General features: G+C 38.4%; 1 protein-coding gene across 13 annotated transcripts in view; it reads left to right on the forward strand.

Moving 5' to 3' along the window:
* Positions 1 to 25,099, forward strand: part of DGKB (diacylglycerol kinase beta) — a 475,249-nt gene that overhangs the window by 117,482 nt on the left and 332,668 nt on the right. For 4 of the 13 annotated variants that reach the window (XM_054059501.1, XM_054059508.1, XM_054059510.1 and 1 more), the window contains exon 1: positions 3,442 to 3,662. The exons of 3 other annotated variants lie outside the window; for them this stretch is intronic. The gene's annotated coding sequence lies outside the window, so the exon portion shown is untranslated. Of the gene's footprint in view, positions 1 to 2,132; positions 3,302 to 3,441; positions 3,663 to 4,070; positions 4,188 to 18,216; positions 18,285 to 25,099 lie in introns of those variants that run through there. 6 more of the 13 variants (XM_054059511.1, XM_054059513.1, XM_054059514.1 and 3 more) reach the window with 4 other exon arrangements.

Consider the following 25,099-nt stretch of genomic DNA (forward strand, 5'->3'; position numbering starts at 1 on the left):
TCTGTGAAAGATCTTATTTCTCACAAAAATGGTTTGACCCCTCTTTGAATCCCTATTACTGATGGCTTGTAAATTTGTTATATCTGGGAGGGAGCGGTATAGTCCTACTGCATAATGATAACTCCTTATGAAAGTACACAAAATACAGAATTACTGTTCTTTCACTATATTCCATTTCCATGACAAAGGCCTAGGAATGGCCCAAGTCAGATGAATTAAGTTTTGAGAGGATTTATTTTTCCTTTAACAAATTTGGAGTACTACATTTGTTTCTGATAACCATATATTCTGAAACAGATTTTCACTCTATATGGCTTGCTGTTATCTCAGCTGAATTCACATGGAGATAGACTGCTATTCAACAGTTTGCATCTGTGACTTTGTACAGACATGAGACCACTGAAGTCAGATTTGGAAGACCAAAACCTGTTTCTACCAAAAGTACTGATATAGAGTAAGTGCAGATGACTATATTATTGCAACTTCTCAATAGCAAATAAAAAATATTGGAGACTGAGAACTGGTCCTGCTATTAAGGTTCTTGAGTTTGGTGCTTTTGTCTTTTGTGAGTGGTATCAAAACTTAGGGCCCTGAGTTCAAAATAAAAGCTTATTAAATGAGCAACCTACAGTTGTGCTTAGTAACACAATTTATTTAAATATCCAAACATAGATCTAAGTATAGTATGATAAATTTAATATTTAAAATTCTGGCTGTGGATTCTAGACATCTGTTATTTTCTTTGCTGTGAGGGAGTGAGCTGTTAAGAGACAAACTTTCTGTGCGTATTTTAATCTGCTTATGGTAGGAGCTTGATTAAAGCAGGAGAGGACAGGAGCGTGCACAGCTTGGGCAGCATCCTGCTTCTAGAACAGGCCACAGCTTTGCTTTGAAACCAGAACAAAGCTGCTTAAATGAATGTGTTACTTCTAAACGCTGCCACTGAGCTCTATGCTGAGAAAGCAGCTCTTAGCCATCAGCCATATTTCTAAGTCTAGACATGTGGATTGCAATCCGCCTAAGCGCTGTTTGAATGCAAACAAAAAAAATCTTAGAGTCCCTTTAGTTTGATGGTTTTCACATTGATCTTTCACAGCTTAGCTGTAGTGAGTTGGCTTTGGCCTTTGTAAGGATTACTGCTTTTCTAAGGCAAATCAAATGTTTAATGGAGGGGTTAACTTACTTGAGTTATAAGACCTCAAAATTAACTTTGGAGTTTTAAAGCTACAAATGCCAATACAATTGTCATTCCATATCACACAGAAACTTGCTGGACCTTTTCCATTTCAAAAGGAACTAAGTTGGACACTATTCCAGTAAGCAGCAGCAGAGAACAGTAAAGGCTCAGTTTAAGTGATTATACAAGTGTTATGTACTATACTAAAAAATGGCTGTAATTGTGAACATAATTTTACCTAGCAATTTTCATTTCAATATCACCTTTTGTAACTGAGAATGCTTGAAACCAATTTTAAGGCAATAGCACCATTAGAGACCAGCCTCCCTCCCCCGCCCTCCCCCATTAGATCAAGCATATTATTGCATATTATTTTTGTGTTGTACTGGATTGACTTACCACAATTAAGTAACTACTCACTAAACACTTCAGTGTTTTGATCCATATTTAGTAACTTGGGCTCAAGTATACAGAGACTGAATTCCTTCCTTGTGAGAAAAAGAATGTCTTGAAATCAGTTTTAAAGAGAAAGCAATATATTAAACATGGGAGACTAAAGCCAAGTACTTGTCATGTGCTACTATGAAGCTGCCATTTGGAAAGATATTTATAAGGTTGACTGCTGGATCTAAATTTAAAGGCTAATATATGTGACACTCCACCTCCTAGAACATATTTTTCCAAAGATATAGAGAATTTTTTGTTTATTTTGGTTTTGTTTGCATAAGAGGAGAGATTATTGGATTTTATTTGAAACAGAGAGCAAGCTTATTAAGGATCACCAAAGCTATACCACACTAAAATTTTAGTTGTGAGTAATATCTTTATATCACTTAGTGTATGGTATAGATATGTATATGTTGTGTTATATTATATAAAAATATATTTTACTTGTACATTTGAAGTTCTAGCTATTCAAACTCTTTTGTTAAACAAAAAGCTGGAGTGTTAACGAGTTTTGGAAACGTGCTAATTAATTAAATATCTTTTACTGTGTAGAAGCTAATTTACAGACACTGGCAATATGCTAGGTAAATTAAGGAGTTCTCCTTTAAGAAACCCAAAATCTTTATAAATGAATTTGAGCTGGCAAGTTTTTATGCAGTTACTAAACTAAAGAAGATTCAAAAAATCTGTAGCACTTGATTGTTGTGTCAAAATTAAACTCTTTAAATGCAGATTTCAGGAAGGAAGAATGGATGCGGTTACAGAATAAACAAAAAATCACGGTAGAATGCTTACACACTTCTACAGTCTTATTATTATCTCAAACTGTTAGCACTATGCTAAATTTCATCTAGGTTGCCTGAAACACTTCCCAAAGCTGAAGTCTTTCCAGTGCTGTATAGCAGCAGAATGGATTCAGAGAGGAGTCAACGGCCTTTGTAGTTAACCAAACCACCAAGCCCCCAGCTGATGCTCCAACGCCGATCCCAGGATGCCTCCCGAGGCTTCGCGACGGTGGGAGATGGCAGTGTTTGTGCTGCTTAGAAATCTGCCAGTCTTTCAGGGGAATTTATTTTGCTCAAGACAAATTGCCATCAAACACACGAGGAACCTGTCACTGAAAGTTTGATCTGCCTTTCGGTAAGCGGCAGGCGCTGCCACGAAGACATTAATTTTCCATTAATGCCACCGGTACTCAGTTTCCTTTTTTTTTTTTAGCTTTCCCGAGTAAATCTCTTAATCTGTAGTTGCCCTGGCGCCGTCGTCGCTATCTCCTGAGAGATTCCCAGCACGTGCCGGAGGGAAGCGGGGATACAGCGACATTCCCGAAAGCACCTCGGCGGGGACGGCCGAACGGCGGCTCCGGAGCCGGTCCTCGAGGGGCAGCAGCGGCGAGACAGTAGCACCCCCCGGAGGCTCTGGAGGCGTTCCCCGAGGGGCAGCACCCCGCAGAGGCTCCGGAGCCGGTCCCCGAGGGGCAGCACCCCCGAGGCAGCATCATCCCCGCAGTCCCCGCACCTGCGTGGGAGCCGCTCCGCGCCCGCCCCCCCTGCGGCACCGCGCTCCGCCCCGGCGGCAGGTGCGCAGGGCGAGCCGTGCACAGCCCTTCCGCGCCCCCGCGGCCGCTCTCCCAGCCCCGCCGCCTCGTAGCGACCAGCGGCACCCCATAAACTTTGGGTAAGTGTCGCCTCTCGGCGCCGCGGGGGGGGGGTCCGGCCGCGCCCGAGCGCGGGGCCGGGGGATGCGGGCGCCGGACAACAGGTACCGCAGCCGCGGGAGGGGCGGCGTGCGGGACCGCGCCTGTGTCGCCTGTCCCCTCCCCCTGCAGCCCGGCTAGAAAGGGAGATGCGCTGGCGCACGGCCGCTTAAAGCCGGGCGGCACGGTGGTGGCTGCGCCTTCCCGGGAGGAGGAGGAGGGCTGCGGCAGGGGGAGCTGGCGGCGCTGGCGCCCGCCCGGCTGCGTGGCCGGTTCCAGCGGCTGCCCGGGGCTCTTTCTCATCCCAGGGCCGTGCGTTTCCTCCTCCTGCATCGCACTGCAGTAAGTTCGCTGGCTGGGCGGATGGACTGGTTGCGGTCGCGGAACTGGGAGCGGGGGGAGGCGCGCGTGGACCGCGGGGGGAGCGGAGCGGTGGGGCTGAAAGTTGTAGCCAGCCGTGCTGCCGCGACTCTTGGCTTTGGATGCTACTTAATGCTCATTCACCTCCTTCACCTGCATCGTTTTCCTCAGCCCCGGTCAAAGTCTCTGTGCTGCCCGTCTTTCATTAATATCCGGGCTCACAGCAGTGACCCGGCTCAGCGCGCGGGGTGGGCGACAGCACAGTCCGTGCGGGAGAGAAAAGATGCAAACTGGAGCTTTAAAGGCCGGTCTGCTGAAACTTTCGAGTTTTGATGTGACAGACGATCTGTCTGATGGTTTAGTGGCAGATAGGAATGGTTGGGCTCCATGATCCAAGAGGTCTTTTCCAACCTGGTGATTCTATGATTCTATAAAGGTCTTGTCAAGGAAGAACGAAAAAATCCTGCGATAATTGACAAAACTTTTGCATGTCTGAAGCCAATTTAGGTACAGCTTTTTCCTGTTTTGTGTGGTCCAGTGTTGTTCTGATTGATTTTGTTGAAAAGAGTTTTCTTTTTTGGGAGTGCACGTAATTACGTTTTTGTCAGTATCTTGTTTTTGAAATGGATGGAAGTTTTTTCAGAAGATTACTCTCATAAATATTTTTTTTGCCTAGCTAAGCATGCAGATTATATGGTCTTCAATTGATTCTTTGTTTGAGTGCTTTTGTACAAATTTAGTGAGATCTTTATTAATTTTCAAAAGCAGTTTTATCTGGTTGGTAGAACTGTAGAAAGCAGATGGAATACACTTACAAAATCAATGTAATAAAATAAGAAAGAGTGCAACAGGATAGGGGGTGAAGTAGTTCTTGCAGGAGAAATGATATTTCCAGTTTTTGTTGGTTTTTTTTTTTTTTAAAGCCACTAAAGGTTTGGTTTACTCACATTCAGGTCTAATGACCTAATGTAGAAACATAGTTTTGTTCTTTGCACTTGAATGGTATAATGCTTCCTCGTGTATTAAAAAGTCATTATACATCAAAAAAAAAGAAAAATCCATACCAAGAACCTAGTATGTGTTCCCAAATGACAGGACCAGTGCTATACTTTATGGATAAAATGGCAGGGAATAAGTTTTTTGTTTCTTCCTAAAGTGATGATCCGGTATTGCTCACAGCCCGAAATACCCGTGTGGTACAGAATGAAAACAAGCATCAACAAACATGGGGCACCATAAACCAGTGCTTTCCTCCTGCGGCTTATGTTCTCTCTTGTTCATTTGTCAAGGTGGAAATACTTGTCTGTTTATCACAGTAGGGAAGTCCTGAAACAATTATTCAATGATCTGAAACGTGTGGATTGAGATGTTTTATGCTATAGACTTGACATATTTCGGGTCCAAATCTGTTGAGCTGTTTTAGGTGCCTGGAAAAAAAACTGCAGTTGCTGCTCTTAAGCAGGAAAAAACCCACACTTTCTACTGTTCTTTTAGGGATAAGAAATGTATATGAACTGTTACTTACAAACTGAAGTCATCTTTTGTGAACCGCTATAGGTGTCTGGAGCATTTGAAGAACAGTGTTCAGGAGCAATGCATAAATGAACAGATAAGTTAATTTTGAAGAGTTAATGTAGTTTGAAAGTAATTGAAAGTGTTGATCTACTTGAGGATAGGAAAGCTTTGCAGAGGGATCTGAACAGGCTGGATCAATGGGTCGTGGTCAATTGTATCATGTTTCACAAGGCCAAGTGCCGAGTCTGCACTTTGGTCACAACAACCCCATACAATACTTCAGGCCTGAGGGAAGAGTGTCTGGAAAGATATCCTGTGGAAGAGGACTTGGGGATGCTGGTTGCCAGCTGGCTGAATATCAGCTAGTAGTGTACCCAGGTGGCCAAAAAGGCCAATAGAATCCTAGTTTATATCAGCAATAGTATGGCCAGCAGGACTATGGAAATGATCATCCACCTGTATTCATCACTGGTGAGGGCACACCTGGAATGCTGTGTTGAGTTTTGGGCCACTCACTACAAGAGGGACCCTGAGGTGCTGGAGCGTGTCCCGAGAAGGGAAACGAAGCTGGTGAAGGATCTGGAGAACGAGTCTTAAGAGGAGCACCTGGGGGAACTGAGGTTGTTTAGTCTGGAAAGAGGATGCTGGGGGAGGCCTCATAGCTCTCTACAGCTACCTGAAAGAAGGTTGGAGTGAGGTGGGTGTTGGTCACTTCTCCCAGGTGACTGACAATAGGATGAGAGGAAATGGCCTCAGGTTGCATCAGGGGGAGATTTACATTGGATGTTAGGAAAACATTCTTTGCTGAAAGAGAGTGGTCAAGCACTGGAACAGGCTGCCCGGGGAAGTGGTGGGCTCATCATCCCTGGAGTTGTTAAAAAAAATGTGTAGATGTGGCACTTCAGGATGTGGTCTAGTAGGCATGGTGGTGTTGGGTTGACAGCTGGTCTTGATGATCTTGGAGGTCTTTTCCAACCTTAATGATTCAATAGTAAAGTTAATATCTGTTTTGACATCAGGGTTTTGATTTATAAGGACATTCTGCACTGTTTCTGCTCTGGAACTAAGTTCCATTCAGGTGACACTTTGTGGAACAGGTTTAGGTACCTCTTACCAATGGAATGAGATCACTGGAACAGGAATGAAGAGAAGAAAGCAGCATTTTGATAAAGCAGAGTGTAAACAGCACATTTGGGAGCAAAGGTAGTAACTAGGTGAACATTGGAAAACTTAGAAATCGGATAGCGGGATAGCTAGACTGGACTTCTGCTTTGTGCTTGTATGCTAGTAGCACCAATTTCTTGTGAATGGCACCTGTAGAAGGAAAGATAATGTGTTGAAATTATGCTTTAGAATTAATATGATAAATAGTAGCAGAATACATCATAGAATCATAGACTATCTCAAGTTGGAAGGGGCCCATTAAGGATCATAGAGACCAACTCCCTGCTCCTTGTAGTACTACCTAAACCTAAACCATATATCTGAGAGTGTTGTCCACAGGCTTCTTGAATGTTCCTTGGATATAGGCGATATGTGTTTCATTGCTTTCATTGTTTGAATTATGACCTTTATTAGTTCTTCGGTAAGCTTTCTGCACACAATTTTAAAAGGTCTTTTTTAAAACCTGGATTATTTATGATGTTTCCTTGGTGAAAATTAACTTTCTTGCAAATGGCACTTTACATGATGATACCTTTATCCATAGTGTATCTTCCCATCTGTTGTCATAGTGAGAGATGTGGACCATTATGAAAAGTATGTGATGAAACCTTCTCATCCATATCTAGAATTATGGAAGAGTGCAACAATTGGAAGGAAGAGGGATACAGAAAGAACAGGAACAAAAGAATTTCAGCTCGCCTTTTGCCCATGGAAAAGAGAAAGTACTTGGGAAAGTGCATCTATGTTTGTTTTAAAGTTAGGATGGGAAATCTGGGAGACATCCGTAGAGTGCCATACCAGCCTCCTGAAAGCATTAGTTTTGTATTCCAGCTCCCTACTTCTTGTTGCTAGCAAGTAAAGTTTGCAACCTACTTCAGGAGTTGCCAATTTAGCTTTGCAATACTGTCTCACGCAAAAAATAAATCAATAAAATGTAACAGGCTTGTTCTGGATGCCATTCACAATTTTTTTACGCCTGCGTGGAATGAGTTCTGAGTCTTATTCTGTAGTAATTAGAGCATTTAACAGCCAGTTTAATCAATAACGGATGCTATGAAATGTTTTAGAAAAAGGAAATTATTTCTGCGACTAGAATTCCACATGAAGGATCTGTTGACCTTCAGTTGTTAGTTCCTTCAGTCGGGGAGCTCTTGTCCATTGTTTCCTTTGACGCAAAACAATTAGTAACAGTAAGAGTAGACTTAGGACAATTGTCCATAATTGTAGTTTTTTGTACAGTATTTTATTAATAATTTTCTCTTTGAGGACTAGCTTAACAGCTGAACCAGCAAATTGGTAGTACTGGAGGAAAGCTTAAGAAGTGACGTGCTGGGTCTCACTGAAAAGAGTGAGATATTTGTAGTTATTTTTAATAACTTGTTTTCAAGAATGGAAAAAAATTATAAATCTGGGCTTTAAAACTGATATTGTCAGCTTGTCAACCTAACCTAGTTTTCATTACCCTGATGATGCTCTTACTACGGATAGAAATGATCTGATGCAGGTAAAGTATTTAGGTCGATTTAAGAAGTTGTCAAATATTTATTTATTTGTTTACTTGAAATCGAGTTGAATAACTGTCCCCAAACACCCAGTAACACAGCTCTATGCAATGTAGAACACATTTTCCTTTTTTAATTGTTTCTGAAGAAAATAGAATATTTCTCTGAATAATGTTTGCAGCGGTTTAGGCCTGAGGGGATATAGTCTTCCTTAGTTAGTTTGCCACAAGTTTAAAAGCTTAACAAGTATAAGTATTTGAAGGCTGTTTAATGATTTCTTGTCCAACCCCTTAATACCAGTTTGGAATGTAAATGTACAACTCTGACACTGTTGTGCTGCCCTAAACTATTTTTAAAAAAATAAATAAAACAAAGAAAAGCAAACTTGTAAACACATCTGTCAGTTCAGTGTTACTAATTAGACCTCCAATTGCAGTGACAGATTAACTTTTTAGATAATATTTGGTATTTAATAAACCATAAACAAAATGACTTCGGTACTCTTCTTTCTTGTCTGTTAAGGATTTTAATTTTCACGGACGAACCTTTTACATATGCTGGCAGAAATCTTTAGTTAATATAAATGCTGTGAATGATTTAATTTTTTTTCATTTGACTTTTCAGCCACATTTCAATTACTTGGTTTGAATTGTTTTCTAAATTTTTTTTTCATTAGACATTCAATGGGATGTCTAGTAGTAGTGGTAGTAAGTACCTCACTCTCTAGTCCTTGCAGTAGGAGCAGTCCCAAACGATACATAATGCAGTTCTCAGAAAGGTTTATGTGTGCATCAGACTCTGTGAGCTTTCTGCTGTGAAATGGTGTTTTGCTTCCCTGTTGGTTGTCTTTTGGGACATTATGAAACATTCTAATGTAGTAGCAGTTTATTCAGGAAACATGGAGAACTCGCATGCATAATGGAAACTTCATCCTCTTTGTCTTGTAAAGCATTTTGTGTAAAGGAAAAGCATCTAATCAAATTTATTCCTTTTGGTCTATATTTGTCTCGAGGTGGACACTTCTGATGTTTACACTAGTTCAAGTTTGGAAAGTATCTGAAATCAATCCTGGACACTGTGTTGCACATGTGGCTTTTTCATGCAGCTACGTGTTTGCATGTTTGTGGTCCTATTTGGTTGACGAGCTTAAGTAGAAGAGAGAAATGGCAAATAGTAAGGCAGCTGTGTCAGCCCAGGAAAGATTCACAGGTGATGTGAAGTCATCAGGCTTTCCTGTCTTGCCTTCTGAAAGGAAAAGTGGTGTCTAGTAAATCTAGTCTGCCGAGGCTGGCCTAGACATAAGCAGGAGGAACCACTGCATCCCAAGACTCAAGAGTCTGCTGCTTTTTATCCCTGGCATCATTTTTCTCTTTAATTGTGGATTGTCTCAAGTTGCCTGCATGAATGGTTGCATTCATCAACTGAGCGAGAGGTAATATTACACCAGAAAGATGTTTTTAAGAAGGAAGGAAGGAAAACAAAAAAAAAAAAAGAAGGAAAACAAAAAAAGAGATAATAGAATTAACAGCTGAAACATGTGATGTTGAAGTAGATGAAAATTGACAAATATGTGATTGCAGACAAGGATAAATTGAGCGTGCAAAAGGAAATTTAATGGATAGTCTCATTATAGTCTCTTTTAATTCTTTTCCAAGCTTAGTCTTCAAAGAATTTTTTTTCTAAAATGTATAAGAAACTAAGCTACTGCATTCTATTAAAAGCTTTTAGGATTAGAAATGTGAAACTTAGATTATCTTCTTTATATAACCAGGATGCTACTTCCTTATAGCCCTATATTTTTTTCCTGAAGACTTTTACTTTGGCTATTTGTCATATTTTGGTCATTTAGTCATCATTTAGAGTTAAAAGTATTGATGATGTTAAAAAGTACATAAATGGGGTTATTCTGTCTTATATTCAGTATCTAAATACCATCTGGTTACCTTCTGTCTCTCCTGTTATTCCTAATGGAAAGACAAAAGCACCTGCTGAGGGAAATTTTAATTTAAAGATGAGCATTCTATATAGGTCAGTTGAAGTACATTCTGGATGTATCCAGGTCTCTCAATTTATTATAAAGGATGCCTGGCTGGGATGACTCTTTCACAGTTTAAGGTCTAATTTTAAGGCATCCGGCTTTGGGTGAGATAAATTGTCCCCTTGGATGTTTTCTCAACTAGAAGCAGAAGTGTAAGGGAGAATTGAACTCCTAAGAATGTACCAAATTTTCTCCATGCATTGGTGAAAATAAACATGAAGTAAAATAGCCTTAAAAATAGTTCCTTAGAATGGGCTACATACCAGAAGTTAAATATCAAAGGACCTATTTTTAAATATATCCAAATAAACAAGTAGTTTGGAGTACTTTCATTTGTCTTCATGTCCTTAAAAAAATGTCTATGATATGCTTTTCTCAAAAAGCCTCTCTCTTAATTCCTTATTGATAGAAAATACTCCAGTAACAGTTTTTAATGGAACATAAAAGTACAAAATTTTCTAAGAATTCTGGATTTACTTTGAAACTGTGGAGCTCTGCCAAGGCATGAGTTTTTCTTGTTCTGCATGTCACACACGTTGAAAAATTATTACCTCTGTGACCAAGTTTAACTTCATATGCTGCTGTAAATATAAACCCATATAGTACTACAGTGACTTCTGCTCAGGAGGGGCAGTGGGACATTTTGCCTTTTTTTTAATTTAAAAGTGCTCATGAAAAGACTTGAGTTTGTACAGCCTTACAACTTCAATGTCAAAGAATTCAAAACTTCTAAACAATGTGATCTTTTATATAACAGAGAGAAAGCTTTGTACTGCCCTTTGTTAGGCTGTTGACATAAGCATTTCTTCATAAAAATAAAATGGCTGGAGGAATCCTGGGGAAACCTCCCAGCTTTGAAGATTAGGTGTGGTTAATCACAGTCATTTACTTCCTCTTTAAAGCTGAAGTGCCAGGTGCTTGTTTAGTGTTCCTTACATAGTAAAATACAGTAGTAAAATACAGTATTCAGTTATGAACATTTTTTGTGTATTCAAAATAATGACTCATAGAAAAGCTTTATATTCTGTCGAAGACTGTTTCCTCTAAATAACATAGGCATCCAGAAACTGTAAAACCAGTTTGTGTGGTTACTTGTGTGAGTGATGAAGATGTTTTTTCTACCCTATATTACACAGTGCCCTGGTATGGTGACTTTTATACGTCTGTGTTGGTGTTGAGAAAAATAAGCTTGATGGATGATCTAGCTCTTATATCTAGTTGCATTTCTAATGAGCAAGAGGAAATTCAAGTCTCTAATAAGGATTTCTGTGTGTTCTTATTTTGAGGTCTGATGAGCTGGAGGTCAGAGTAGATCATATGTCAATGATAGAAGATTTTAGAGTCATACAAATAAGCTTTTCCAAATAACAATAAAATACTCAATCATATTTCAGTGTGGTTTAACGAGCAAATAGCTGTAGAGGAGACTAATAAGAACACATGAGCTATATAGAAGATATTATACTTTTGAACAGCACTCCTTCAGGGTTTGAGCCGTACTCCCTCTCGCCTAATTTCGGTTCAGGGTACATTCATGATAAACTGGTCGTTCAGTGAAGCTTTTTTGTTTCAAGTCCTGCCTTACCAACTCTGTCCAGCCAAAGGAAGAGACGACCCTTTCAGTGTCCTAATACCATTGTATGTACTAAGGCAGTGAATTCTGTATGATTGGTCCAGGACCCTAACTAAAAGGATAACCACTCTTATGGGGGTGGAGTAATGCTTACATCATCTAGAGACCTTGAAAACTTCTGTAATTAATCCTTAAGAAAAAAAAATAAAGAAAACCATTACTTGTAAAATCCAAAATAAACTACTATTGAAGCATAGATTTATAATGACAGCAATTACAGAACTGAAAGATATTTTTGGGTTTTTTACTTGAATTAAAATCAGATCTGAATTTTCTATGTAATCTGACAAGGTACAACTCCCTAGATTTGCTGTGAGGTCAAGGCCTGGTTCGTCTTGCATTATTTACTTTCTTGGCCAGCTTTCACTGGAAAGCATCACAAGCAGGAAAAGTTTGCCAATTCTTGTACATATTTCTTGGCATGTTTTGCAGTTTTCATTCAGATTCAAATGGTTCTACCCTTCCTCTTAGAGATTATTACTCTTTAATTTATTCAGGAAAAGTTTCAGCACTCCTCCCCTTGTCTAGTTCACTGCTCTCATTCTTTGGAAATGCAAATATGTGTTTGGCAGAGCAGGTGCCATCTCTTTTAAACTATGAGCAAATTATTAACCCTTGGAGGAATAAAATGCTGTTCCTCTCCAGGGAAGTTGATGTGTATCCCAATAAGATCTTCTGTATTTGCTGAATCTTGTGTTTTCATATCAACATATACATTGATAACCATGCTTAATACTAATATATGAATATGAATCACATACATAGCTTATTATTGCATGTTGATATTAAACATAATTTTCATTCTGTTCAAGCGGACAGAATCCCAATTCTGTGTTTGGGGTTGCATTGACACAGAGGTATATAGATCCTCGATTAATAGAACCTGTATGTCTACTTTCTTTATAGAATGTAACAGTTTCCAACACTTTAACCCAGCATCTACTACATACATTTAAATGTCTTAGGAATACACAAGAAATGGTAAGGCTGTTTAAAAAGAAATTCCTCGTGAGTAGCACAAAGTTTGGAGAGATTTTAAACTGTTAAAAAATCAGGCACTTGTAGGCAGAACAGCTGTGGTGATGATCTTCAGCCTGTGGGTGTTGTAGAAGGGAAGATAATGCTTAGTCTTACCTTGTTTCAACATTTTTTTTCTGCAGATTTAACACAAATTTCACTGAAAAATTCTTTCCTTTGGATAACCTAATGGAATTGAAGAAGGATAGTAAAGAAAGACAGGTCATGTTAGCATATCCTTTCTGTCTTAATACTTTAGATGCCTTATAAGACCTTGTCCTGGTTTTAGCTGGGATAGAGTTAATTTTCTTCCTGGTATAGTTCTGTACTTCTGTATAGCTGGTAGTTCTGTATTTTGGTTTTAGGATGACAATAATGCTGATAACACACTGATGTTTCAGTTGTTGCTGAGCAGTGCTTATGCCAAGTCAGGGGCTTAACAGCTTCTTGCAGTGCCCCACCAGTGAGGAGGTGGGGAGCGTGGGAGGCTGATAGGGGAAGGAGCTGGAACAACTGACTCAATGGGCCAATGGGATATTCCATACCAAATGACATCATGCTGAATATAAAACTGAGGAGTGCTGGCCAGAGGGGTGGGAGCGCTGCCTGGGGACTGGCTGGGCATTGGTTGGTGGGTGGTGACCAGTTGCATTGTGCATCATTTGCTTTGTATATTGTTTTACCATTATTATTATTGGCCCTTCCTTTTGTGCCCTTTTAAATTGCTTTTATCTCAATGCATGAGTTTTACCTTTTCTTCCTGATTCTCTTCCTTATCCTACTGCAGGGAGTGAGCAAACAGTGGTGTGATGTTTAGGTGCCTGACAGGTTAAATCACAACATACCCTTAAATACCTTAAAGTGGTCGTAAACAGCATAACGTGAAAACCTTGAATATTGTCATTAAGTTTTTCATATAGAAGATTTAGATGTACCATAGATGAAATTTTCTGAAGAATTGACAATGCAGATTCTATTCCTCAGTGTAGTTCCAGTGGGATTTCTTTAATGACTATAGGTACAACTAGAACCTAAAATGATGTTTTCCATTGTTACTGTACAGCTATTTTTGGAAAATATACATATTGTCAGTAAAACCTGTTGTTTGTGTGCTCCAATGTCAATGGGAAATATGCACCGTATTTGTAGCAAGTACAGACTGTGCACACAGTACTGAGTGTGGTAAATGTTGTAGTACTTAATTTTTTTTTTTTTTTCAGAGCAAAGTCATTACTATTAACCAGTTTTGTCTAGAGTTTGTATTTTTGAGGAGTGGTGTTCAGCCAATTGTCCTTTAACATCAGTGTGGCTTATTCATATCCGTATCAAGAAAGGCACTATTAGCTGAGCAGGTTAATGGGATCATTCTTCATCCGTCTTAAAACCGTAAGGATAGCTTAACTGGATCACACTAGAAGTCTGACTGGACTAGTTTGTCTCCTAACAGTGATTACCAAGGGAAGAGAAGAAGAGTAGACTGAGCATCCCCAGATTATTTTTCTATGATACTATATGAATTTTTATTATTTTACAGATCTCTGCTGTATCCCATTGCTTCATTTTGAAGCCACATGAATTCTAGTATAATCTTTTGTTCCTTATGAGCAGGTTGCTCCGTCTTTTTGTCCATCTCCTTTTCCACTTCTACTCTAATCAATTTGAAAATCCAAAAGCTCCATGTTATTCAAAAGGGTTTTATACAATAGAATAAATTGCTTTACTCTCTGTTCCTTTCTGAATACTTTTTTTGTCGTCCACTGCTGAGCACTGATCTGATGTTTTCTGACTATAAATCAAAAATTTCATTTCTGAATGATAACTCATCACTGATGACCTCACTGCTCATTACTTTAAGTGTACAGCTAGGATTTTTTTTTCCTATATGTATTACTTTATGTTCGTCAATGCTGAGGCATATGAGACTATTCCAGTGGGAAGTGGAGGGCAGCATTAGCAAGAAAGCATTAGGAAAGTCAGGCTATTATGGGATTTAGTGCCTATATTCTTTCCAAGTCTTAAAGAATTTTCCTGTAACTTTCCTTAAAAACATTGTAGTATCTGTATTAAATGTTTTATTGATATGGTTATAATAAGAAATAGAAGAATGAACTGATCATCCATTGGAAATGGATTGGTTTTCTTTGTGAATAAAAAGAACAGTGAAAATAAAAGTATTTTAAAAATAAACCATGTAACAGTCTAATGAATCTAATGAATTGCATCTCTTTGGTAAAATTATTCATTTAAAGAACTGTTAGAAATAAATATATGCTTTAAAAATGTATTTGAAATGTTTAGCTTTTTTGGTTTTTTCTGTTTGCTAGTCCTCTAATCACAGCCTAATACAAAATAAGATAAAATAGTTAACCTTCTACTGCAGAATACATAAACAGCTTGACTATGTGCATTTAGAACATGGTTACGCATATATAAGCATTCATACATTCTATACAATTGTATATTGACTATGTGCTGAATATGCCAGCAAACACTCATTGTATATTGCAAACATGATTAAGATTATAGCTGTCAGAAGTGACTAGCCCTAACTAGGATCCCATTAGTTCTGGATGAGGTCTAAAACTGCACAGAAATGGGTATTTTTTTATTTAGATCATACACCAAATGTAAGTGAAATTTGTAACTAACTGATACTCTGTGTGCGTATCTGTAACTATGAAGTAATGGACTCTATATTGTATTATTATTATTAAAAATTAAACAAAATCAACCTCTTTTAATTGACTAATGTAGCAATGGGAACATGGACCTGGAAGGGATCACGTGGACTGTTGTGTCTGGTTTTTTTTCAGCCTCAGGAAGCCATATCATAGATTGTCCCTTCAGATGGGGTTCACTGAGAATCAATTTTGCACACCCTTACCACAACACACAAAATGTTTCCCTGCAGTCTAAAAAATAACTTAAGATTTATAATACAAGATCAAAACATTAAAACAACAGCTCTGCAAGAGGATAGAGGGCAAAATACTCCAGATTATTTTAGTTTAGAATAAAACATACTACTTTGGTTATGTTTATATGCCTTCTGTGCTCATTTGTGAAGATACGCAAGCAAAGCAGTTACTGTCACAGATTTTTAAGGTCTGCTGTTTCAACTACTGGAGAAGTGTGAAAAATATTACCTCCTATTCAAAAGTGTGACTATTCTGACTGGGAGTCTGTTTCCAAGAACTGAACTTCTGCAAAGTTTGTGATCATACTTAATTGAAGAAAAATACATTTACCATAAATTATTCTGTCTGCACTGCTCATCATTACAAATAAAGCTTGTAAATAATAGTGCTTATAAATAATGCAGTGTACAGCCTTGCATTATATCACTTCTTTAATCCTTTTAGTAGAAGTTACAGTTCTGTGACATGTTATACGAATGTAAGTGAAATATTGCATGGCATCTTATAGGTAGTCTGAACTAATGAGATAGACTGGCGCCACCCTGTTAGGTGTACAGTATAAAAAATTTCCATTATAAAGGAATCCAAGCAAATTTTAGCCCAGTAAGATACATATTTAATAATAACTACTGAAATGTTCTGGGCTAGTAAAATTAATGAACTGAATGCTATCAGATGACATTGTGTTATTCTGTGAATCTGAACTCGCAAATGTGATTATGATAAAACAAGGGAACAGTAACTGAGGAAGGCTGATGCTGCCAGACTCTAGTTACTACTTTGTTTTTAAACAAGTTCACTTATACTGAAAATATTGAGGTAGACTGAGCAATTTTTCCCATATTTTGAAGTTTTGAAGAAAAAATGATGTGTAGCATCAAATCAATGTATCAGAATGCTGACTATTGATAGGTGACCTTTGGTATTGTGTGTGTCTGTCTTGGCAAAATTTATCAAGTTTACTCTAAGCTAAATTTGTGTTATGGCCCTGATAGCAGGTGAATAGAAAGCACATGCGGGCAACTTCTAACCTACTGATAGACTGAGGGACTTCCACTAGGATTTAAACAAAGATGAATTCATACCTTTGGAACTCTCAGTGACCTTCCTTATGCCTGTGGAGCTGCTGCTGACATGCGTGGGAATCTTACTCGTGCGCAGATCGTGGTATGTAGTCCTTGAAAGACTTGAAAGAGGTTTCAGTTAAGTGATTTGCAGTCAGTAACAATGGGAATTGGTAGTGAGCTGTATTTAAAATGTCTTGCTGAAGTCATAACTTCATTCATTTAGGAGAACTGAAATGAGATGATGTGTGGATCTGATATTTAACTGGTTTCACAACCTTCAGATCTTTAGTTGGGTTTCCTCGTGATAGGTTTGCATGTAAAAGAATATGCATGTGCAGATGTGCATATAAGGTGTTTTTTAGTACAATAAAAATGCACTTGAACTTTTTGGTATTACATTTCCGTTCATCTGGATCTTGCTGTGTTGAACAGTACTCACAGCTTTGCTTTCTAGGAATATGTAAAATACATACATTAATTCTTATAAAATTAGTATCTCAATCATCAGTCTCTAGATAATGGCTCTTTTGTTCTTGATCACTGTTGTTCCTCTAGTCTGCTGTATGTTATTAATCAACTGTGCAGTACACTACAACTTTTTCTGTCACATTGTGCCGTGGTGGTAAGAATCTTAGAGATATGGAATCATGCTAATATAATATAGGGAATGCTTTAGTTTATTTATGCTACATGGAAATGTATATTCAGTGATTTGTAAAATCCAAATGTTAATATGTGTGATATATATTTTCCCAGACCATTAAGAGTCGGTGAAATGCGTGACAGAAGGTGAGCTCAGCACAGTTACTCACCTTCTAGTCGACCGTTTTTTATAGCATTTTGGAAGAAATTCCTGTTGCATTTCCTGAAACAGACCACCAAAAGAGCAGCTGAGGAAAATTCCAACCACGTCTGTCTTGTACTCTAGGTTTTACATCCTCTGACCTCTGCTGCAGCCCTGTTCTTCAAGTCTTTGCTACTGCTGCCTCCTCGCTTCTCATGTCCTTGAGCTGTTCTCGCTTTTTCTTTTCCGCTGGATGTTGATAGTGCACTTTGGAGATTCAGAGCCGTGAAGGTGGGAGCTGCTTGGGCTGATCTCAAAAGCTGATAAGGCATTGCCAGTGGTGACCCCATTGGAAGTGACTGCAGCAGAGAGGAACTGGATTTCTTCCCAGCCAGCTAGCTATTTTGGGGTGGGCTTTTTGTTATTTGGGTGTTTGGTTTTGGTAAAACCTTTTCCTAAAGATTGGGGAGAACTGGTGTATATAGGAAGTGGAGGAAAAAAGGAGGAGAATTATAAAATCTGTATCTTTCTTTTCAAATAATTATTGCCTTGAACAGATGGTGAGGGCTTCCCCTTGCTCCTTTCTGAAGTGGAATGGAATTCGTGATGCCTCCATGTAGCCTAAACTCCACGTTTGACTTCGCTATGCATCTTTTCTTTCAATTTCTGTGAATGTCAGGTTTGGTTTGTACAGACGTGGCACAGGGGAAAGTGATTTGCTATCATCTGCTTGCTGGTGGGTAGGCGCTAACAGGATTGTCATATGCACAATCACACATTGTTTGTGTTTTATTTCAGAGTGTTTTGGGTGTATTTCCATTTAAAAATATTTACTTTTCTACTTGGGATGGTTACAGCAGTGATAGGCAAAAAGTGAATCTGCATTCCTCTTTGCCAGGTGCTGGGGCTGAAATTTCAGTATCGTTTAGAAGCGAGCAGGTCTCAGGCAAAGATGCTGAGGGTTGGGTGAGTCTTCACTTTTTTCGGTGAAATAATGGACTGTATTATTCTGTGGAAATTGCACTCGGTGAGAATTGCTTCTTCAGCGAGCCAAAGTGCTACTGTTAAAGATGGTTTGCAAGAGCAGAAAACAGATTAAATGCCAGAGCAAAGTGGCAGCAGAAGTTAGTAGGAATAACCATGCAAAACCCGATAAAATCTGTCAGTGACTGTCATGTGTTTTGGGAAAATCTGTTGACATGAGTGGCTTCATGACCACATCCTGCACAGGCAAAGCAGGAACACTGCAGCTGCTGCTGGTCCTTTTGTGCCAGGAAGGGAGGCGTGAGAATGGGAGGTGAAAGATGGGCACATTCCTCCTCTGGGATGAGAAGGGCCAGGACAGCCTGTAGTCTGCAAGCGAGCTGGTGTTCTGTGGCTTTGGAACGGGTAGAAAGGAATTTTTTGTTTGAGGGCATAAACTAAGCCCTTGGTGGATTCCAGAGCACAAGAGAAGCAAACAAAATGATGTGGTGAGAGCTTGAGCAACATCCAGTTAGAGATATGAAACGGTACTCAGAAAAAAGAAGCATGCTGGGATCCCGTAAGGATAAGTTGGTGGCTTTGAAGTCTAGGGGGTGTGAAGGGGGAAATGTCCCTTCATAAAGGAAAGAAAAATGTGGCTTCATGCTGCTGTTGCGATTGCTGAGATTTCATATTGAGTTGTTAGAAATACTTTATGGTATTTTTTTTTTGCATGTCACTTTTTATTACTAGTGTTCCAGTTTGGACCTATTTTGACAAGGACATCATCTGCGTGACTAAAGCAATTCTAAATATGAAAAAAAAACCAAAAACCAAAAACCCCTGAACCAAATGCTCCTTACTTCATAGATATTTAAAAAAAAAAAAAAGCCAAACTGAAACCTAACCCAGAACACCTGTGTGAAGTATATATTGCAAAACCAGTGACATATATATGCCACATGTGGAGAGTGGGGTGTTATTTTCAATATGTCTTTTACATGTTTTAGAATTTATACCTACTTATCTATCTATAAAATTGAAGCTGTTTATGGAACTGGTAAAATGAATATTGCTTGTACTGTTATCCGGCTATGTTATCTGGCTGCTGTCTGCCTGGACAATTGCTTGAAAGGATACAATACCTTTGAACTAGACCATTTGACCAAAAAAAAAAATTAATCCAAGAGCATTGGTTATGCTATGAAAACATTGAAATTCTTAGATAATAGCTGTTTAATGAAGTTAATGGAAGCTTTTGTCCTAATTGTAAGTCAGACATGAGATAATATGAAGGTGTACTGATGCAGAATTTTGTTGCTCTTTTGAAAGGGGTTTCAGATGACTTCACCAGGGAATTTGTGGGGAAGTTCCTCTATTTGTTCTAAAGTAACAGCTCTGATGCAGTTAAATAAGGGTAGTATGTCTCTTATTAGAAGTTATTTGTTTTGAACTTACATCAGAACTTTATGGTTACTTTATTTTACAGGGATTTTATTTTCTAAGGTAAGTAAACAGGGGAAAGTCATGGTGTTTTCATGGCATTAAAATTTACAGTTGCAGAAAATATTCTCAAAAGACAGCAGACAATAACAAGACATGAAAACACAATTTTCCTTTCTTGATGTTCTGTAGAGCAGGTGAAGTGCGTCGAAGGTATTTGACATTATGAACTTGTTAAGTGTTGACACAGACTAAAAGAAACCTCTCTCTCCCTCCCTGCTGTCGTCCTTTTCGTGGCTGTGGCATGTGCACTGTTTGCAGCGTATCCTGTGGAAGGACTGAGATGGCATTGGTCAAACATGAGGATAGTGTTAGACTCTCAGATCCCAAACTTCTTTATTCATGGCCATCTGGGCACTCCAGGTCCATGCCCCCATGCCAGCATACTTTTGCTGCTGTGTACAATGCTCTTGGCTGTTCTGCTGTTATCACAGTGGTCGTGGCACAGGTATTAATGGTGGGGATGTGAATGGAAGGAAAGGGAGCCAGCCGGACTTGTGTCCTGGGAAAGCTGACTCCCCATGCAGCCCCTGTTTCATAGGGATACTCATCTGCTCTTGCAGCCACGGAGCTGTCCCACGCATGACCATTCCATCCATGTACCTTCTCACCTGTATGGAAATGAATGAAGGTTAAGGGAATAATTTAGTGGCAATGCTACAGCTTTCTGAGTTCTTCAGAATCTTTTAAATCAAAAGTGTTTAAGCTAGGTAAAAAGAGTACTTTGAGACATCTTGTTCTATTTATTTTTTAAGACTATTCTCCATGGAAATCACTGGAGAGTTCTTCTTAAAACAGATGGCACAATGTGGGCCATTGTAATGCAATTTTCTTTGTAAAATGCTATGTCCCAGGGCAAATTTACCACAAATGGAGCAATCGTGATGTCCTGTAAAAGAGATGTGTTTTTGCAACTTTTGGTATATCTAAAAAATGTGCATAATTCTGCCGACTCTGCCAAGCAAACAAAGCTTGCTATTTTCAGTAAAGTATTTTTGGCTTTTGGAGTATTTTGAAACTGCTAGTACAGTAACTGCTTTGACTATTCAGGAAAATTTTGTACATCGAACAGTTTAAACATCAGTAAATACAGTGCTATCTGAAATTATGACTAACAAGAAGACATGTTAAATTTCTCTCCCCTTCAGCTTTTTGGCAGGAAAATGATGCACATTTTGTGTTAATATTATATGCTGGAGCTTTTTAGTTAATATGTATAGATTTTAAAGCCATAAAATAAACCAATACCGTGTATATCTCAAAATAGCAATATTTGAGTCATATTTCTGCTTCACAACTCATCAGTTTATGTATCTACCTCATCTATTATCGGTGCCACTTTAGTGATTAGTTAAGCAGCACTACTATAAGAGATAAGCTGCCATTATTGAAAGGGCTGGATAAATGTAATGAATAATTAAAATGGGGAGAAATATGCAGAACAATATGAAAGGTTATTTATTTTCACCAGCATATTCTGATATATCTATGCAGAAATGTATGTGTTCATCATTTCACTTTTACCATAAGTAGGTTTCTAAAATGCTAGCAGTAAAGTTTGCTATGCTTATGCTGTGGAAAAATGAAAATGGAAAACATGATTTTATGTGGTACAAATGTTTACAACAGGATGTTTTTACAGTGAATTTTGTAGTCTAATTCTAAATCTAATTCTTCTAGGATGCCAAAAGAAATAACTTGCTTATTTTAGTTGTGCCAATTTAAGAAACGTAAGCTAAGTCTAGTGATGCAATTGGTGCCTGGGAACATCAAGGACTGGAAACTACTAGTAAATATTAAAACATCTGAATAATCTTTTTTGTATATAAGGGAAGGCCAGGTTCTGAAAAAAGGCTAAATGCACTGAATTCTCACTTGCTTCTGAAAACAGAGTATTGGGCATTTCTGCAGTTTTGTATTCCAAGTAGCAGCAGCTTTTTCTTAATTTCTCTTTACTCTGCTTAAGCTGTAAATACCTTTATTCCCCTTCAGGGGGAAAGCAGTACAGCAGTTAAGATTTGAGACTGCGTGGTCCATATTTGGTTTGTACCCAAAGGCGCGTTGCTTAGAATCTCTGTCTTCCTTTAATTTAGGGTGCTTTTACTGGGTCAAATAAGTTGTTGCATGTGGAGTGTTTCTGGCCTTTGGGGTGTCTTTGGGTCACCTCCTCTCAGCACATTTTTGGATAGAGCTTAGGCTTGTGCTAGTCCACCACTGTGGAAAAGGAATGGAACTGCTGGAAGTGGATGGGAGCTGGGGCATTTTCCAATTGGGTCTCCAGCATGGATGTTTGGAAAACCAGGAGCCTGGGGCAAATCACAGTACACACTCAAGTAATTTAAAACCAGCCACGTATTTCCAGAATGGTGACATGATTGGATATGTGTAGTTAAATCTGTAAGTGATAATGTCTCCTCAGCAGTATCTGCTTCCTGTGAACTACTTATTTTAGTTAATGGAGTATTAACTAAAACTAGTGGTACCTGAGAGACAGGGAATTTTAATTAAAATTCTGTGGTTTGGGTAAGTAGATATCGTTGTAATTTTTATAATTTACAGCTTTATTCTAAGCTTTTTAACTACTTTTTATTTGACATTTAGACTTAAATTTACCAATTCAAACTTAATAGGATAGACAAAAATAAAGCTGTTAAAAAGTAGGACTGTTTTATTGGATTGCATAAATTAGCACTATTCATGAGTTTAAATATATTCAATTACTGATCTCAGTTCAGTTCCTGACTTTACCACGTTTCCTGTGTGATAGTGAGCACATTATTTGAGAACAAATGTTTTGGTGTGTCTAGTGAATTTGAAATGCAATAATTAATGCCAGCTGAGATCCAGCCACTTTTTAAAGTTCAGTACTAAGTCTATGTTAATTTTTAGGAATTTCAGTTCTCCACTTACTTTCTGTAAAACAGCATATTTACCTTTCTCTTATTTACTTGTCTTTCTAGTACTTAAAAAGACAGACCAGGTCTGTCTCTTGCGCATGTCGTACTGTCAGTGATGCAGTCAATCCTTTCATAGTTTCTGCTTTCATAATACAAGCACATAGTAATAACATGATTAGTAGTTACTTCACATTTCTAATCTCTTCCATTGGTCAAGCCAGTTTGTAAAGAATGTGCAGAAAACCAAAGCGTGTTTAGCTGCTGTTGGATATCAAGAGTGCAGATGCTCTGGATTGGGTCAGAAAACCAACGTAGTGCCCAGGCTACATAGTCCTAGTTGCCGAGTTCAGCTCAGGTGTGGGATTTCTGCCTGCACAGTCAATGCAGCTAAGACAAAACAGTAGTATCTCAAATTCTGGATCACAGATTTGCATGGCTGCACATGACCTGATATGGGTGACCTATCTCTGTGGAGCGTGTTTGTTTGTTTCTTTGCTTTTCCTTCTTGTGGCTAATAGTCGCTATCCTTTGTTCTTGGGTAAAACCATTCAAGTTACTCGGCATGCCTCAAATGATAAAACATTTTATTTAGTGCAAATATAAGCAAAAGGAAATGAATTAATTATAAAAGCTACTGGGGTACAGCAAAACCACCTCTGTGAATATCCAGTGGGACTTAGAAACAGATTAATTATAAATGCATTTTATCTTTCTGAGGATGGAAGGTTAATGAGACTTTAGCGGGTCTTTGGTGAATATTCCCCGAAAATAAACTGGTTTAATTTCTAAGTGTAACTTCATAATTGAAAACAATCTTTGGAAAAAGAACTCCTCATACAGCAGTTTTAGATGAAAAATAGAATACTCCTTCTCCCCCCCTTTTTTTTAATGTCATGAGGATGATCTTAGTAAACTGAGTGACATACAGATCATATAGCTGTAATATAAAAAAGATGCTAGTGGAGAAACTTTTTTTTAGGCTTATTTTACATGCAGAAGAATTCAGTTGTGCATGTTTAATACAGAAAGGAATACAGGCGAAAGGAATGACTCATAAATAACAATTCATTTCTTGAAAGTTAATCCCTATTATTTCTATTAACATAACTATTTTTAAAAATTCCCTTGTTCTCTAATTGATGAAAGTGAGTTTTACATGAGTGGCTTCTGAGAAAAGTGTTATGCATGTAGTTCCTCTGCCTCTTGATCAGAGTAGATCACGCAAAGGCTTTGGAAAATCTCTTCATTTGAAAACTTCTGTGGGTGAATTCAGGATGGGATAATAGAAAATAATATTTAACCTCTAAAAATCTATTTGCCTCTAAAAAAAAAAAAAGTAGGTTTCAATGGAATCCAAGCTCTGTATATACATATTTCATATACAGTCTTTTAAAGCATCCAGACCTTTAGTGACAACTTTGTACAGGTAGATGGAAGAATGATTGCAGTCGTTACTGACTAAATACAACGTGAGCTGTATGAAGAATTATTGGATAAAAATGTTGAAAAACAATGAATGATGTAATGTAAGAAGTTTGTGCCTGTTCGTTAAGTAGCAAGGTTTTTTTTGTCACAGTTTTGCTCTAGTAATTGAAAGCTGAGTATAAATGTTGGAAATTTTGCGATTTGCAGAATCGTGTGTAAGTTCTGCGGGATATATATTTAAACTCTTTTAGTTATCGCTGTAAGTGAGATTTTTAAGACATTTCTATTAGAGACACCTTTGTTTCAGTGAGTGGACCTTCGGTTGGCTAGCGATAGTTATATACAGAAGTTGTAATGTTAGGTCATAGTATCACAAGTCCGAAGTAAATGAAACAATTTAAAAGGACTCCCCCGGTTGCCTCATCTGAGAAATTAACAAACAGGAAAACAGATTGGATGTTGAGTGTGGAAGGACTTGTATAGATATGAAGTAGTATAATAGATCACAGAATCACAAGGTTGGAAAGGACCCACTGGATCATCGAGTCCAACCATTCCCAACACTTCCTAAACCATGTCCCTCAGCACTTCATCCACCCGTTCCTTAAACACCTCCAGGGAAGGCGACTCAACCACCTCCCTGGGCTTACAGTTGTTTGTAATTACTGCTGCTGCTATAAGTCTAAGAATATACATTCACAGAGGCAGTACATCTGTAATTAGTATTACCAGGAATGGTAGCGCTTTTATCTGATACCTCTGTTCTGTGGGGGAGCGGAGTCCAGAGGATTGAATTAGGTAATTATTCCACTTGAAAGAAGGGGGGGGGGGAAAAAAAAAAAAAAAAAAAGTGGTGTTACCAAGCTGCCATCCATTTTATTATCCTTTTTTGGGTTTGTTACTGAAGAGAAATTCTTTAACAATTTAAACATAGCACAAACAAAGATTATTTATTTAGCGTCTTTTTATGTTTTTATATTTATTGTGCTTTCA

This window comes from Cuculus canorus, chromosome 2 (genome assembly GCF_017976375.1).
Source record: "Cuculus canorus isolate bCucCan1 chromosome 2, bCucCan1.pri, whole genome shotgun sequence".
Taxonomy (NCBI): Eukaryota; Metazoa; Chordata; class Aves; order Cuculiformes; family Cuculidae; genus Cuculus; species Cuculus canorus.